The following is a 13,914-nucleotide window of genomic DNA, read 5'->3' on the forward strand; positions in this document are numbered from 1 at the left end:
GATAGCATCACAATGGAGCTTAAAATAACAAGAATACTATGGAGATAACAGACAGATGTGGGTGCCAAAACCACAAGTTAGGGCATATGAAGTAACGTCAAGTCCCTCCCAAGACAGAAGGCCCACAAGGTATCAACCATGACAATATCCTAGGATACCTAAGCATCAAGTATACAAAAAAATCACATTGAAAGATGCTAAAGTCTACCACAACTCACAAGAGGATACAGAACAAAGATGGATCTCAAAGAATGTTCTTCTCGGACAAGGATTATACACAAGGTATACAAAGGTTTGGCTACCAGTCAACCACAAGACAACTGCGACTACACCAGACTTGCATTAAGATCTCAACAGGACCTAAAGCTCAACAAAGTCAACATAGGAGTTACAAAGGTCATCAAGAGGTTTGGATTCCTAAGCCTTTCCAATGCTCCTAGTCAAAAGCCAGATGCCAAAAGTGAACAAAGGCCTCCAACAACATCAAATAATTATATCAACAGGCCTAATTGGAGAATCAAACAACCAATGGAGTTTTCACAGTCAAAGAAGGAAAAGATGATAAAACAGGTATGGCAAAAGAAACCTTCAATGCCAACTTGGTCCTTCACTCATCCTCTTTTTGAGGATTTGAGCTTACTTTTACCTGAAGAAATGTTTGTAGTAAACACAAGAATGTAAAAAGTCAAGTCCCCAGGGTGCAAAAACACTCTTTGGCATAGTCAGAGTCGAGTTGCTGAGTCATACAATGAGAAAAGCATTAGTCCCAACGCTTCAAGTCATATTAAACTTTGTGCTAAGAGTCATAGTTATTAGGCTTACACTCAAGCTGGAAGAGTTGAGCATATCTAAAGTCGTGTCGCTCATGTTGGACGAGATGAGCATAAGTGTCAAAGTCTACTAACTTACAATTGGTGGAGTGTCGTTGAGTCGAACACTCATGCACAGTGCACAATAAGATGAGAGCACATATCCTCGTCAACAAAAACAACTCTTAAAGGGGTGCCAGCTTGCAAAGCTATGTCATATGCTTTTATAGATACACCATCTTTTTGAAGAATCCCTCAAATCTTTCTTGCACAGCATATTGTTTCATATGCATTTTTGTGTATGCATAAATATGATGTCCCACCATTGGACATATGCATTAGACACTCTTTTTTGCTTCCACCTATGCACCTTGAGTGGACTACAACAGGAAAACCAATGTTCCATCATGCTACATCTCATATTTGCTACCTTTTTATTTCCATATCTATCAACAAATAATCCCTTGGACACTTTATTAATATTTTCCATGCTAATAAGTACTCCAATGATGCGCGTATACCAAAGGCACTTTTAGTTCCACTGGGTTTTTTCTCTTTGGTCATCCAGGTGTTAGAACCTAATTTAGAACCTCATCATTCTATTTCCCTTTTACATACTTTTCATAAATAAACAGCAACCTCATCATGATGCTATTGCAACAAACAAATGCAACATCATCTCTCAAAATCGACTATTCAGACCAATGAAAATGCTACAGCAAATTGAACCTCATCAAAAAATCCAATGACAAAATGAATATTAGCCCATTAGCAACCAATCAAAACCTTCCACAGCCTCCACGGACACCTTTCAACAGCGCCCAAGGACAGGCACTAAAATAGGAAGGGGGGAATGTTAACTGAGTCAATGTCAGTTAACAAAAGTTGCTAAAGACCAAAGACGTATGAAAGCACATCGAAGATCAAAGTGAAGAACCAATAAAGATTGGAGTTACACACTTTAGTTGCTAAAGACCGAAGACGTACGAATGCACATCAAAGATCAAAGTGAAGAATCAGTAAAGATTGGAGTTACCCACTTTTTACATTTTTCCAAAATGGCCATGTATTGTAATTTCTCGATTTATTTAGCCACTGTGATAATTTTAACGTGTTACAGGCTCAATAAGAGTTCCAACATGTAAAGCAGAGGTCATTTACTGTACCTAGGTTGCAGATACAATAAGTGTGGAGCCTCAAAGGTCTTGGGCACCAGACATTACACATTTTAGACCTTGGCTAACGTATAAAAGCCAACTTTGTAAAGATTTTGTTAAGTTTTTTGGATAAGAAATACACAGCGTGAGCTAACGGCGCTCACTTCTCTCCTTCTCGTGCTTCCTACTCTCTCTCCGGTTGTGTTTGTTGCATTACAACCGCAGGTAAGAGCTCTACGCATTGACGTAAGCCATTTACCATATTTCGTAGCTTTTGGCATCACCGACGCGCGGCCTAATTTCATCATAACTAGAAATTTACATATTCAAATAAAAAACTAAGCATAGGCGGGGTATTGGGGCATCATTGCTAAGCATTTAAATGCATTCTGGGTCAAAGACGACTAGGTCAAAAATCCACTGTTGTTAATAATCGCAATTTTGGAACTTGATCTAAAGTGGGGTTTGAGGCCATAGCCATGTGTGCTTAGGTCTTACAAACTTGTCCTAGAAGTTTCGTTACGTTTGGATGTCATTTGATGCTGTAACGGATGTGATTTGCTTGCTGGTGAGCGATTGGCTTTTGGTGATTTCATCCACTTGAGTGTAGCTTGAGTTAGATGCGAGTTGTTAGTGTTTTTCCAAGATATTGACAACCTCTTGTAGCCTCTATGCACTAGTCGAGTCAGCTTTGTCCCATGGTTTGACAAATTAATCGTGGTTCTCGCTAATACTGCAATAAGATAGGATGGTGACGCTAGACAAGCGTCCCACAATCGGCGCCTTCAACTATCAATGCCAGATCATCTCGAGTAAAAGTGACAATACTCTCCATGATATCATGAGTGAAAACAGTTGTTTCCTTTGACAAAAATTCTATTGTTCGTTGTTGCACAAAGTGAACATATAACATTTTTGCAAAATATAATATACAATCTAGATTGTGCAATGGATGGCCATAAACTTCCATATAGATCCTCTCAGCATTTTCTTTGATCGCATCATGGAGACACTTTGATACCTTCCACCTTCCTTTCTTGATCTTTGCATCCTCACATGGCCATATTGTTTTGATCATGTCCTTCGTCACTTCTTCATTGATCTCTTTCCATTGCATGTGGTTTGGATTTGCCTATTTTGAGAATTGTCGAGCAGTGCGTGTTGCTTTTTGTGCCAACATACCGTGTGCTAGAGACTTCATGTGCTAAAATGCATTAATATCCGCTTGTTGTTGATCATCATGCAGTGATTGGGTGCCACAAACTTGTTGTTCATTGACCATTTTCTCTTGGAGTTGCAATGGACAAATAGAAAATATTCAATATCATTGGCAAATATATATTCTGACGATTCAACAGTCTCACAGATACAACTTCTTGTCCACTACATAAGATGTCATAGCCAACTAAATTAAACCACAACTAATGCAACTAAACAAAATCACAATTGCCGGACCCAATTCAGCCACAAGATAAATTTGAAATACCACGTATAGCATGACAAATTTGAAATGATTAAAGGTAATTGACTCAAGAAGGTGAACCACTCCAAACTAGATAATACACTTCAATCAAAATAGAATACCCTAGACAAGACAGATGTATATCATAGAAATATTTAGATTGGATAAAAAGATGGTGCAAGTTCAACAAGGGGTCGTTGGACACGGTTAGGGTCTGTCTTTAAATGTTCTTTGAAAAATATCAAAACGTCAGATGCATTTCTTCTTTGTTCCCACTCTTTTAACTTCATCCAACAATCTACTTTAATCTGAATGGCCCTCATAACATCTCGGTCTATGTGGTTAAAAACTTCTTTTGGAAAATAATTTTTTTTGTTGTACTCCAAAAATCTATCATCATGTCGAATAGATAGCCCAATGTATAAATGTCTCTTGATTTTGTGTATGTATCTGTGCACCGTGGATCGTATAACTCTGGAGAAATCCACGGTCACTTAGCCATCTCTACATCCCCTTCTCTCTGTGCCTCCAAAACAACAAAGTCCGACTGTGCACTTGGATGCAGATAAATAGTTGACGCCCGCTTAGCTAGCATTCTGAGCATCATTCCCCAATCAATGATGTCAACACAAAGTTTATTTGTGCAAGTAAAGTCCAACATTATTTTGAACGGGTGCAGGTCACTATGCACTATCCCGACCAAGTGGGCAGTCACAACTCCATCGATTAAGGTGTGACAAATAGTTGGCATCTGCTCGATCACTTCCTTGATCCGCACCGTGTCTATTTCTTGCACAGGAAGATTTGCTACAGGTAATGACCTCCAACCGTGTTGCAGCCTGTGCATGTGTTGTCTGAACAATCCATGGGCGAGTGGTAAGCGGCACATCATGTCTCCCACGGTACCCCCATTGTAGTATGGGAATATTGCAATCCAAAGAGCTTCGGTGATAAACCCAATGCACCTTACAATGGAGGGGTGAAGCGTTTGCATTCCTTGCTCTGTCTGAAAGCTATCAAATTTTATCTCACTCCCTCCCTTGTAGAATTTTCCCACATATTTGATGTGATCTGGAAAGAAAGAGATGCCTTTGATGGTGTACAATGTGCACACACCAAGGGAGCTTTCTCTAATCCTCGCACCTTCTACCAAGGCCTCGTGAGGGATGTTGACAAGATGAGCGCACTTGGCATTCAAAGTCGTGCGCATGATTGTGTCGGTGCCGCTGGCATCTGATCGACCTCCAAAGCTGCTTGCACATCTTGGGCCATCTTCAATCTCTTCGGTAACGCTGCTTGGTCATGCGCTTTCACACGCTTCATCTTTACCTTCTGCTCTTTTCACAACTTATCCCAAAGCTCTAATTTTGACATTTCGCAGGCAGAAGGGATATCTTCCTTTAAATCTCTGCAATATACTTTCATATTGCCCAACACTGTCCTAACCTTGTGGTGGGGGTCGAATTCTCGAATCCCTGCTAGAACCCGCAACTTGTATTGTCCTTGACCTTTCAGTGTGTGCTCTTTGTTCTCTCATATAGCACTAGTGAGGTCTTTCATGAAGACATCACTTTGACTAATCTGTTGTATGCGACCATCTGCACATGATGATATTGTCAAAATGCATTCTTTTAGAATGGCACACATAATAATCTTCTTTTGATCTAGCGTCATTTTTGTACTGGACGATAAAAAACAGCATATCAAATACAAATTTATGATTGCACACTACACTAACACTCTCACACAAATTCATGCAAACCCTCAACCATGACTTGAAGACTTTAAGAAATGTGCATGGAAATATAGAGTGTGCTTGAAAAAAATATTCACGTTAAACTCCAATTTGTTATACATGTAAAATGCAGAGCAAATAAGTGGTTTATAAGAACTTCATCCAGGTCAAACAATACATGTTAACAATCTAGTACATTTCAGCATAGAGTGAATTTTTATCTTATATTTTTTACCGTGCGCACACACTAGCTCAAACAAAACACACATCGACTTAAAGACTTCAAAAAATCAGCAAGATTGTATTTATTCAAGTTTTTAATCATTTTGAGTTTAAATGGTATGTTTGCTCATGTAAAATACAGTAAATATATCATTCCTAATAAAATTATACAGATCTAATAGAACATGTTAAAAATCTAAAACAATTCAAAGCCTCTTGGAAGAGACATCCATCGTGATGTATATATTGTCAATTTTACTTTAGCTCATTTAGAACACTGGGAGTATATCAAATCAGGCTAGGAAATTGCAAAGGATGTCTTGCTCTTTAAAAAGATAGAAATTAATATTTAACATGCAAATTGTGTTCACACACTTTTTTACATAGAATTAATGTAAATGTAGTATTTAAAATAGCGATGATGATTGGTGCTCTTTAAAAAGATACAAAAGAATTTTTAACATGCAAATCGTGTGCAAATTCTTTTTTACAAAAAAAATATGTAAATGTAGCGATAAAAATACCGATGATAGTTGGGTCCTTTAAAAAGATTAAAATGAATATTTAACATGTAAATTGTGATGATTGATAAATAAAAATATTGATGAATGATGAGTATTTAACATTTAAAATAGCGATGATTGATGAATAGCGATGAATATTTAACATTTAAAATAGTGATGAATGATTGATGATTGATTAATATTTAACATGCAAATTGTGATGATTGATGGATATTTAGCATTTAAAATAGCGATGATTTATGAATAAAGCATTCTTTTGAATACGATTAGCTATATATAATTTCATAAGAGTATTTAAAAACAACAAAATCAAACAATTCAAACATTTGTATATGAAATACTCTTCATAGCCTCGTTACCAACCAAGTATTTCATATACTTCATACTTAAAAACTTAACTACACATGCACATATAAATTATATAAAGCTTGTACGGCCGGGTTAACGATCTGAACGCCACATGTATGCAAAAATAGATGCTTCTAACAAACGACACTCAATTAGCCGCGTTGCCGATTGAGTGTCGCCTCAATCTAAGGAGAAATAATTCCTTGCATACAAGCATCATATAGCCGCGTTATCGATGGATACCCATATGTTTTTTGGGAAAGGGGAAGAGAAGTTGATTGACCATTAAGATACTAAATTCACCGCGTTACCAATGTAGTACCCAGACGGTAAGCCAGTACTTACCACAAGGACACCATCTTCTCCGCGTCATTGAGGTGATGCCCCCGTGGTAAGCATTGTTTCGTAGACAGCTTATGCACACACTCTCCTTGTGTGGTAAGGTACCTTATGATTGTCATGCAATATGGTAAAAGGCACGCTACCACACAACATATATACACACACAACACTAAATCTGAGTCGTGTGGTCAGGTACTCTGCTACTACCGTGCATTGTGACGCAAAGCACGCTCCCACATGACCCCGTCTCTCCCTCTCTCCTCTCTCCTCTCCACGTACGTGCAAAGTAGATCGTCAAGCTCTCTCTCTCTCTCTCTCTCTCTCTCTCTCTCTCTCTCTCTGTCTCTCTCTCTCTCTCTCTCTCTCTCTCTCTCTCTCTCTCTCTCTCTCTGAAGATAGCTCAAAAAGTAACGTCCAGCGGGCCCGATTGGGGCCCTATATATATAATTTTGCGGGTCCGTCGGGCTTTAAGGTCTCCCCGATGGGCCCGCATAGAAAACGTAAAAGCCCGACGGACCCGCAGGGAAAACATTAAAGCCCGGCGGGATTTTAGTGGTTTTCCAGGTTGCACTTGACCGAACGGTTTGTGATCATGTTAAATGTAATCATGTAAATGTGTGAATAAGACCTTGTGATTACACAAAATTTGTGGTAATTACGTAAATATAAAATCCCTACATGTGGTATACTAGCTATGTCATAGACCTGGTAATTAGGTAGATAGTTTACGCTACTAGATTAAATGACACCCTCTTCTCTAACCAATTGATTGGAATTATACTTTCTAATACATTTTCATTTAGTTAATCCCGTTTGAATGAGTTTAGTGATCGGATATGCACACTACTTAAAGCTTTGTAGTTTGTGCCACTACCCTAGACTACATTGATGATTGGGATATTAGGTCATCAATGCTCTTTTTTGTTAATAACCTTTCTTGGAGAAACTTGGCTGAATCTCTCTTGCACTACAACAAAAACAGGTGCCTTCGACGCAGATTTCGACACCAGACGTCGAAAAATGCGTCAAAATCTTCGTCCCTGTGATACCGTCAAAATACGCGTCGATATCTGTGTCAAAAGGCTTTGTTTTCGACGCGTATTTTTACGGCCCTATCGACGCATATTTCGACGATTATATCAGAAAAAAAATTTCTTGGACAGAGGACAGGCAACCTGGCCTGTGCGCAGTGAAAAGATGGACACAGCCACAGCTAGACTGCCTGTCCTCTGCCCAAGAAAGCGAGCAGCACCAAAATCAACTGTGCTCCCACAGAAATTTCGGCAAAGATCCCTTCGTTTTAACATAAAATTTTCAAAAAAACCATATGTATACGCCTCCTACATGATATCCATGTAGGATCTCACATGAGATTTAAGGCACAACTTGATGGAAGAAATGAAACAAAATTTGTGCAAAACCATAACCAAATTAAGACCATAACCATAACGAACTTCATATATAATGAACTTTGTGCAAAACCATAACCAAATTCAAACCATAACCATAACCATATTGATCAAAACCATAACGATAACCATAACCATAAACAAAACAATAACCATAACCATAACCATAAATTTACACATAACCATAAACAAAACAATAACCATAACCATAACGTTTATAAACAATAAACAATAACCATAACCATATCTATACAGGAAAGAAACACAGAGATGTGTGTGTGTCTCACAAAACATATATAGAAATCCATTGATGACTCCGCGTCACAACCTGCACATAAAAGGACAAGTCACAAAATTAGTATGATATTACTTCACATATACTTAATTAATTAAATCAACTCACACATATTAATGTCTCACCTCAATCGATCAGCAAGACTCTAAGGCCTCCCAGTCTACAGGCTCTCTTGCGGCAGGAAGATCATTCAATACTTCATAAATGCCTCTCCAATATCCATATGTCTCCTCCTGGCGTGTCGGGGCTCGATGCATTGCAAAATTCTGCGTTTATACAAAAACCAAAGTTATTAAGAATACATGATTCATCGTGTTTTTAAAAATATGCCATAGCTAGGATTGGATTGGAAACTCACAAACTCATAGCGAAAGGTGTCGAAGCCTTCGTTGCCAAGATGAGATGTGCCCCTGGTCATCTGTCATACCTCCACGGCCTAAAGCTACTGTCTAAACCGTGTGTCCGCTATCTGCTCATCCTCCCTAATCTGCTACCACGCCTCGTGTGAGATGCCCGAAGGCTTCGGTGAGCCGGTCCTGAAACCCCAACGAGCTGCATCTTGACGATGTTTCACGGTGTCTCATGCAACACTCTTGATCCACCTCCTCATAAGCTCCTCTGAACCCGGAGTGGCAGACTGATACTCTCTCATGATGGTATCCACTATATAATTGACTTTGTTGCGATCAGGCCAAGGTGTCATAATGGTGGTCGAAAACTGCAGCTCCGCGAGCTGGCGAACCCGCTGTCTCATCTCAGTCTCGACTCTATCCATGTCAACCTGTCCATCTACCCGTACAGTATAGACCTTCAAGGCACTAAGATCGTATGCCCCCCAAGGTGTCCGAGGTGTACTAAGAGGTGTGTGGAGAGGTGTGCCTGGGTAGGACGGGGGTCATCAGCGAGGAGGGGTCGAAGCATCTGTGGACCCTCCTCCATAGCAACCACCACCTCCACCTCACGATCGTCGAGATCAACGAGTGCACCTGTGCTATGGAGATGATGACGTACCTGCCTATGTCGTACCCCTAGGCCTCGAAGCGACCGTGATGGGAAACCTCGCAAGCGTCGTACCCATAGGCGTCCCCCCCCATAGGCATCTCCGTAGCTATCTCTAGTTAATTCTCTCTCTCTTTCTCTACCTCTATCTCTGGCTCTCTCTCTCTATTTCTCTCTCTCTCTCTCTCTCTCTCTCTCTCTCTCTCTCTCTATATATATATATATATATATATATATATATATATATATATATATATATATATATATATATATATATCACTCTCTATCTCTCTATTTCCCTCTCTACGTACTCTATCTCTCTTTCTCTCTCTCGATCTTGCTCTCGCTATCTCTCTTCTCTTTCTCTCTCTCTCTCTCTCTCTCTCTCTCTCTCTTTCTTTCTCACTGTCAAAACTTTTTGTTTTTCTTGCCGACTTGAAGGCAATGTCAGACAAAACTCGCAAGGGTGGAAAAGCCACACTCTCCATGGAGAATGATGCAAAATCTCCAAGGAATTTGGATGCTAATCCAACCACATCGTCTACAACAACGGAATCAATGATCATGGCTTACTTGATCTCGTTACAAGAAACCGTCAACAAGCAAGGTGAAGAGTTGCGTGCTCTTGCAATGGAGAATGGCACTTTAAGAGTTCTCGTTGTGGAGAATGAGCACCTCAAGAAGGTTCTTGAAATGCAAACAACACGCTTGCTGCATCTTGAGAATGAAGTTCAAGAATGTAAACGCTCTCTTGTTGACATGAATGTTATGAAAGAGCGCTTGAGCAAAGTTGAGAGTGATCATGTATTGAAAGAGGAAACGATAGATACAATATGACATGATGTATGTGAGATGAGAAAGCATCCAAATCATGGGCTGATATATGTAAGGATAATGTGGTTTCTACATCTCCTATCACACAAGCCGTTGTCCAAGCAAAGAATGTAGAGAATGTGGACACTCAAGAATTGCAAGAACGACAAAAACGCTCAAAGAACATCGTCATTTGTGGAATCAAGGCGGAAATCATGGAAACACCCCAATCTCTTGCGGTTGCTATTGAAGAGTTTTTTGCTACACACTTTGACATGTTAGGAATCATGGCTTATGGTGCACATCGAGTTGGAAAACAAGGAGTCCCTCGCTCCGGAAAAAGACCAGTTGTATGTACCATGGCTGATGAGGTAAAGAGAAAGATCATCCTTGACAATGGTTGGATCCACCTCAAAGGAACGGGTTGTAATGTATATGAGGATCGCACTCTTATACAACAAAATTTACGTCGCAAAGCATATGAGAAAAGAAGCAAGAAGGTTAAGGTATCATGTCAAGAAGAAAAGCCACTTGAGAAGGATGCAAGTCCACCCAAAAAACAGGGACACATGATCTATGAGACCAACTCACGCTTGCAAATAAGATTTTGGAATTGTAATGGGTATCCATGGAATGCGGGAATTGGCATTGATGAGCTTACCAATGACTCCGATGTGATACTTCTTGTTGAAACATGGGAGCATGATGCGCAATGAATTCTTGGATTTGACAAATACGATGTGCATTCTTTGATGTGGGACAAAAATGCAAAGCAATGAAGAGGCCAAGGAGGCATAGCATGTATGAACAAAAAGGGTTTGAAAGATGTTTCCATTTTCAAAGAAGATAAGTATAAACGCTGCTTATGGCTGAAAAGCAGCCCACCAAATGGTCAAGTCATGTTTGTGGCTAGTTGCTACATTCCTCACTATGACTCCAACTTTCATGCTCGCTTGAATATGGATAGAGATCAGCCCTTTGTTGAACTAGAGGAAGACATTTCTCATTACAAGGATCAAGGTGAAGTCATTGTTATTGGAGACATGAATGCTCGCACAAATATGTTACTACACGACACACAACAAGTCAACATGCCGCATGTCTCAAGAGGAATGGATGATTCATACATGTATAATGGAAGTTCTAATGATGCAAAAGAACTGGATCACTATGGAAAGTCACTTCTACATATGTGCAATAGTACCAGAATGCTCATTGCAAATGGTGTATCTCTATGGCAAGGCACCAATGACTTTACATGTAGAAAGCACAATGGTGATAGCGTGATTGACTATATGTTGTTCTCGGAAGCCACTCTAGAATGCATACAAAGTTTTACAATTGGTGAATGGAATCCGGAATCGGATCATAGGATGTTATGTATTGACCTCAAGTGTGGTAAACGGCCCGAGCATGTAGCCTCCAATCATGATGTGAATCATTTGTACCTACATCTAGACTTCAAAAGAGCACTTATATATGCTGGTATGGTGGACCAAATGTTAAGCATGATAGAGCATCAAGAGAGCCCAAAAGTTTTCAAGTAATTTGCTCTTGTGCGAAGGAATGATTTTCGGTGAAACACATGTCTTGCAAAAGGTCTAAGAAGGGTAGCACCAAGAAGAAATGGTTTGACATGGAATGTAGTCAAGCCAGAAAACACTTGCTAAGATTGGATGCAATCAAAGACGAGGAAGTTTACTTGGAATGTTCACACACATACAAAGCACTTGTTCAAAAGAAGAGGAGAAGGTGGGAAGTCAAAAAACCACTTCTTTAGCGCAAGATAAAGCACCTGCATGTGGCAAGTTTTGGCAAAATCTAAAAGGCAAGCGTGTTGAGAGCTTTGGTGACTTGACTCTTGAGGATATGTATATGCATTGCAAGAACCTGTATGAGAAACCCAATGTTGATAAGATGGAGTGTTGTAGCTCCCTTCCGTTTATGTCTCCCTTCTTTACCATTGAAGATGCATGCCACGCACTTGAGAAACTTACCACCCGCAAGGCAAGTGACCTTCAAGGTGTCAAGGCTGAAATGATTAAATGGACAAGCAAGAAAACACGATATTGGAAATGCGATATGTTTAACCTTGCACTTCAGTATGGCATGCCTCATGATTGGAGTGAAAATTGGATCAAACCTTTGCACAAAGGAGGAGATGTAAACAATGTGAACAACTATCGCACTATAATGGTTGTTTCTTTGATGGCAAAGTTATTTGGATGTATCATGGAGATGAAGATAAGTGAATGGGCTGAAAAGAATGGCAAACGTACGCTTGGTCAATCAGGTTTTCGAAAGCATCATAGCACTATTGATCACCTTGTTACTCTTCGAGTTCTTATGGAAGGGTCTCAATTGAAAGGAAAAAAGTTGTATTGTTGCTTTGTGGATTTCAGGAAAGCTTTTGACATGGTACCGCGAGGAAATCTTTGGAGACGTATGCAAAGCCTTCAAGTGCCGAGAGATTTTATGCATGCAGTCTTTCGCATCTACCAAAACGTGATATGTCGATTACGTATGGGAGATGGAATTTTAGAATTTTTTGTAAGCACTATTGGTGTCAAACAAGGATGCCCACTTTCCCCAACCCTATTTGGGCTACTGATTGATGAATTGGAATGCATGGTTCTTGATTTTATGCAGCAAGAAGGCATAGAAGAGGTTAAGATTGGAAATGCAGTGATCATGCTTTTGCTTTATACCAATGATGTAGTGCTCTTGGCACATACCTTAGAAGATGCACAAAAGCTTATGAGTGTCTTGGAACGCTTTTGCCTACATAGCAAGCTGATCGTGAATGGATCCAAAACCAAGGTTATACTTGTAAAGACCCTCAGTGACGAAAATCCATGCATTGTATACAACAATGAGCAACTTGAAGTGATAGATCACTTCAAGTACCTTGGCCTTGAGGTTCCATCCAATCATAAATGGAAGGATTGTGCAATGCGTCGCTTGGAAGCTGGAAAGAGGCCTTATTATGCATTTGAGAACATGTGCGATGCTGGAAAGATCAAGTGTGGGGATCTCAAAGAGTACCTCTTTGACACATTGGTGACACCGGTGCTTCTTTATGAAGTGGAGGTGTGCGGTGGAAGCATCGGGAAGTCTACTTGGAGAAATATAAACCTTGCATGGGCTTTGTAAGGAATCCTAATTTTTAGGGATTACGGCTAATGTTGTGTGGGGTTTAGGGGGCAAGGACATTGAAGAAGGTAGTTTTGAGTAGGCTTTTCTAGCCTTTTTTTTAGACAAATGTAGGATGTGGAGCTAAAGGGTTACTTTCTCTCTCTAGCTTTTTTTAAAGTGAAGGAAGCATAGAGGTGTGTCCACATCAGCAAAAACGTGGGTCACAAAGAGACAAAATTTGACTTTTTTTTAAAAAAAATCATTTTTACTTGTTTCTAACTTAAAACTCCCTCCCAACATATATACATATCCAAAAATCATTTTTTGACCCATTTTTTAACCCACAAGCTTAGAAAGTCCATTTTTTCAAGACTCTTTTCCCCCAAAAAGTAATAAACATTTTGTTCTCTCCTCCTCCTCTCTCCTCTCTTCTCCCTCCTCTCTCTCTCTCCATCTCCTCTCCCTCCCTGCCCCTACCTTCCTCCTCCTCCCCAATCTCTCCCTTCCCCCCCCTCCCTCCTTCTCTCCTCCCATCTTCCTCAGCCTCTCTACCCTTCCCCCTCTATCTTTTCATCATTTGCTTCCTCACGCAACAGATTCCATGGTGCTCACGGACATCACAAATGGTTTGCTTCCACCACCATGTACTCCGCACACCAAAAGC

Source organism: Adiantum capillus-veneris, chromosome 5, assembly GCF_014529385.1.
Source record: "Adiantum capillus-veneris isolate H3 chromosome 5, ASM1452938v2, whole genome shotgun sequence".
Taxonomy (NCBI): Eukaryota; Viridiplantae; Streptophyta; class Polypodiopsida; order Polypodiales; family Pteridaceae; genus Adiantum; species Adiantum capillus-veneris.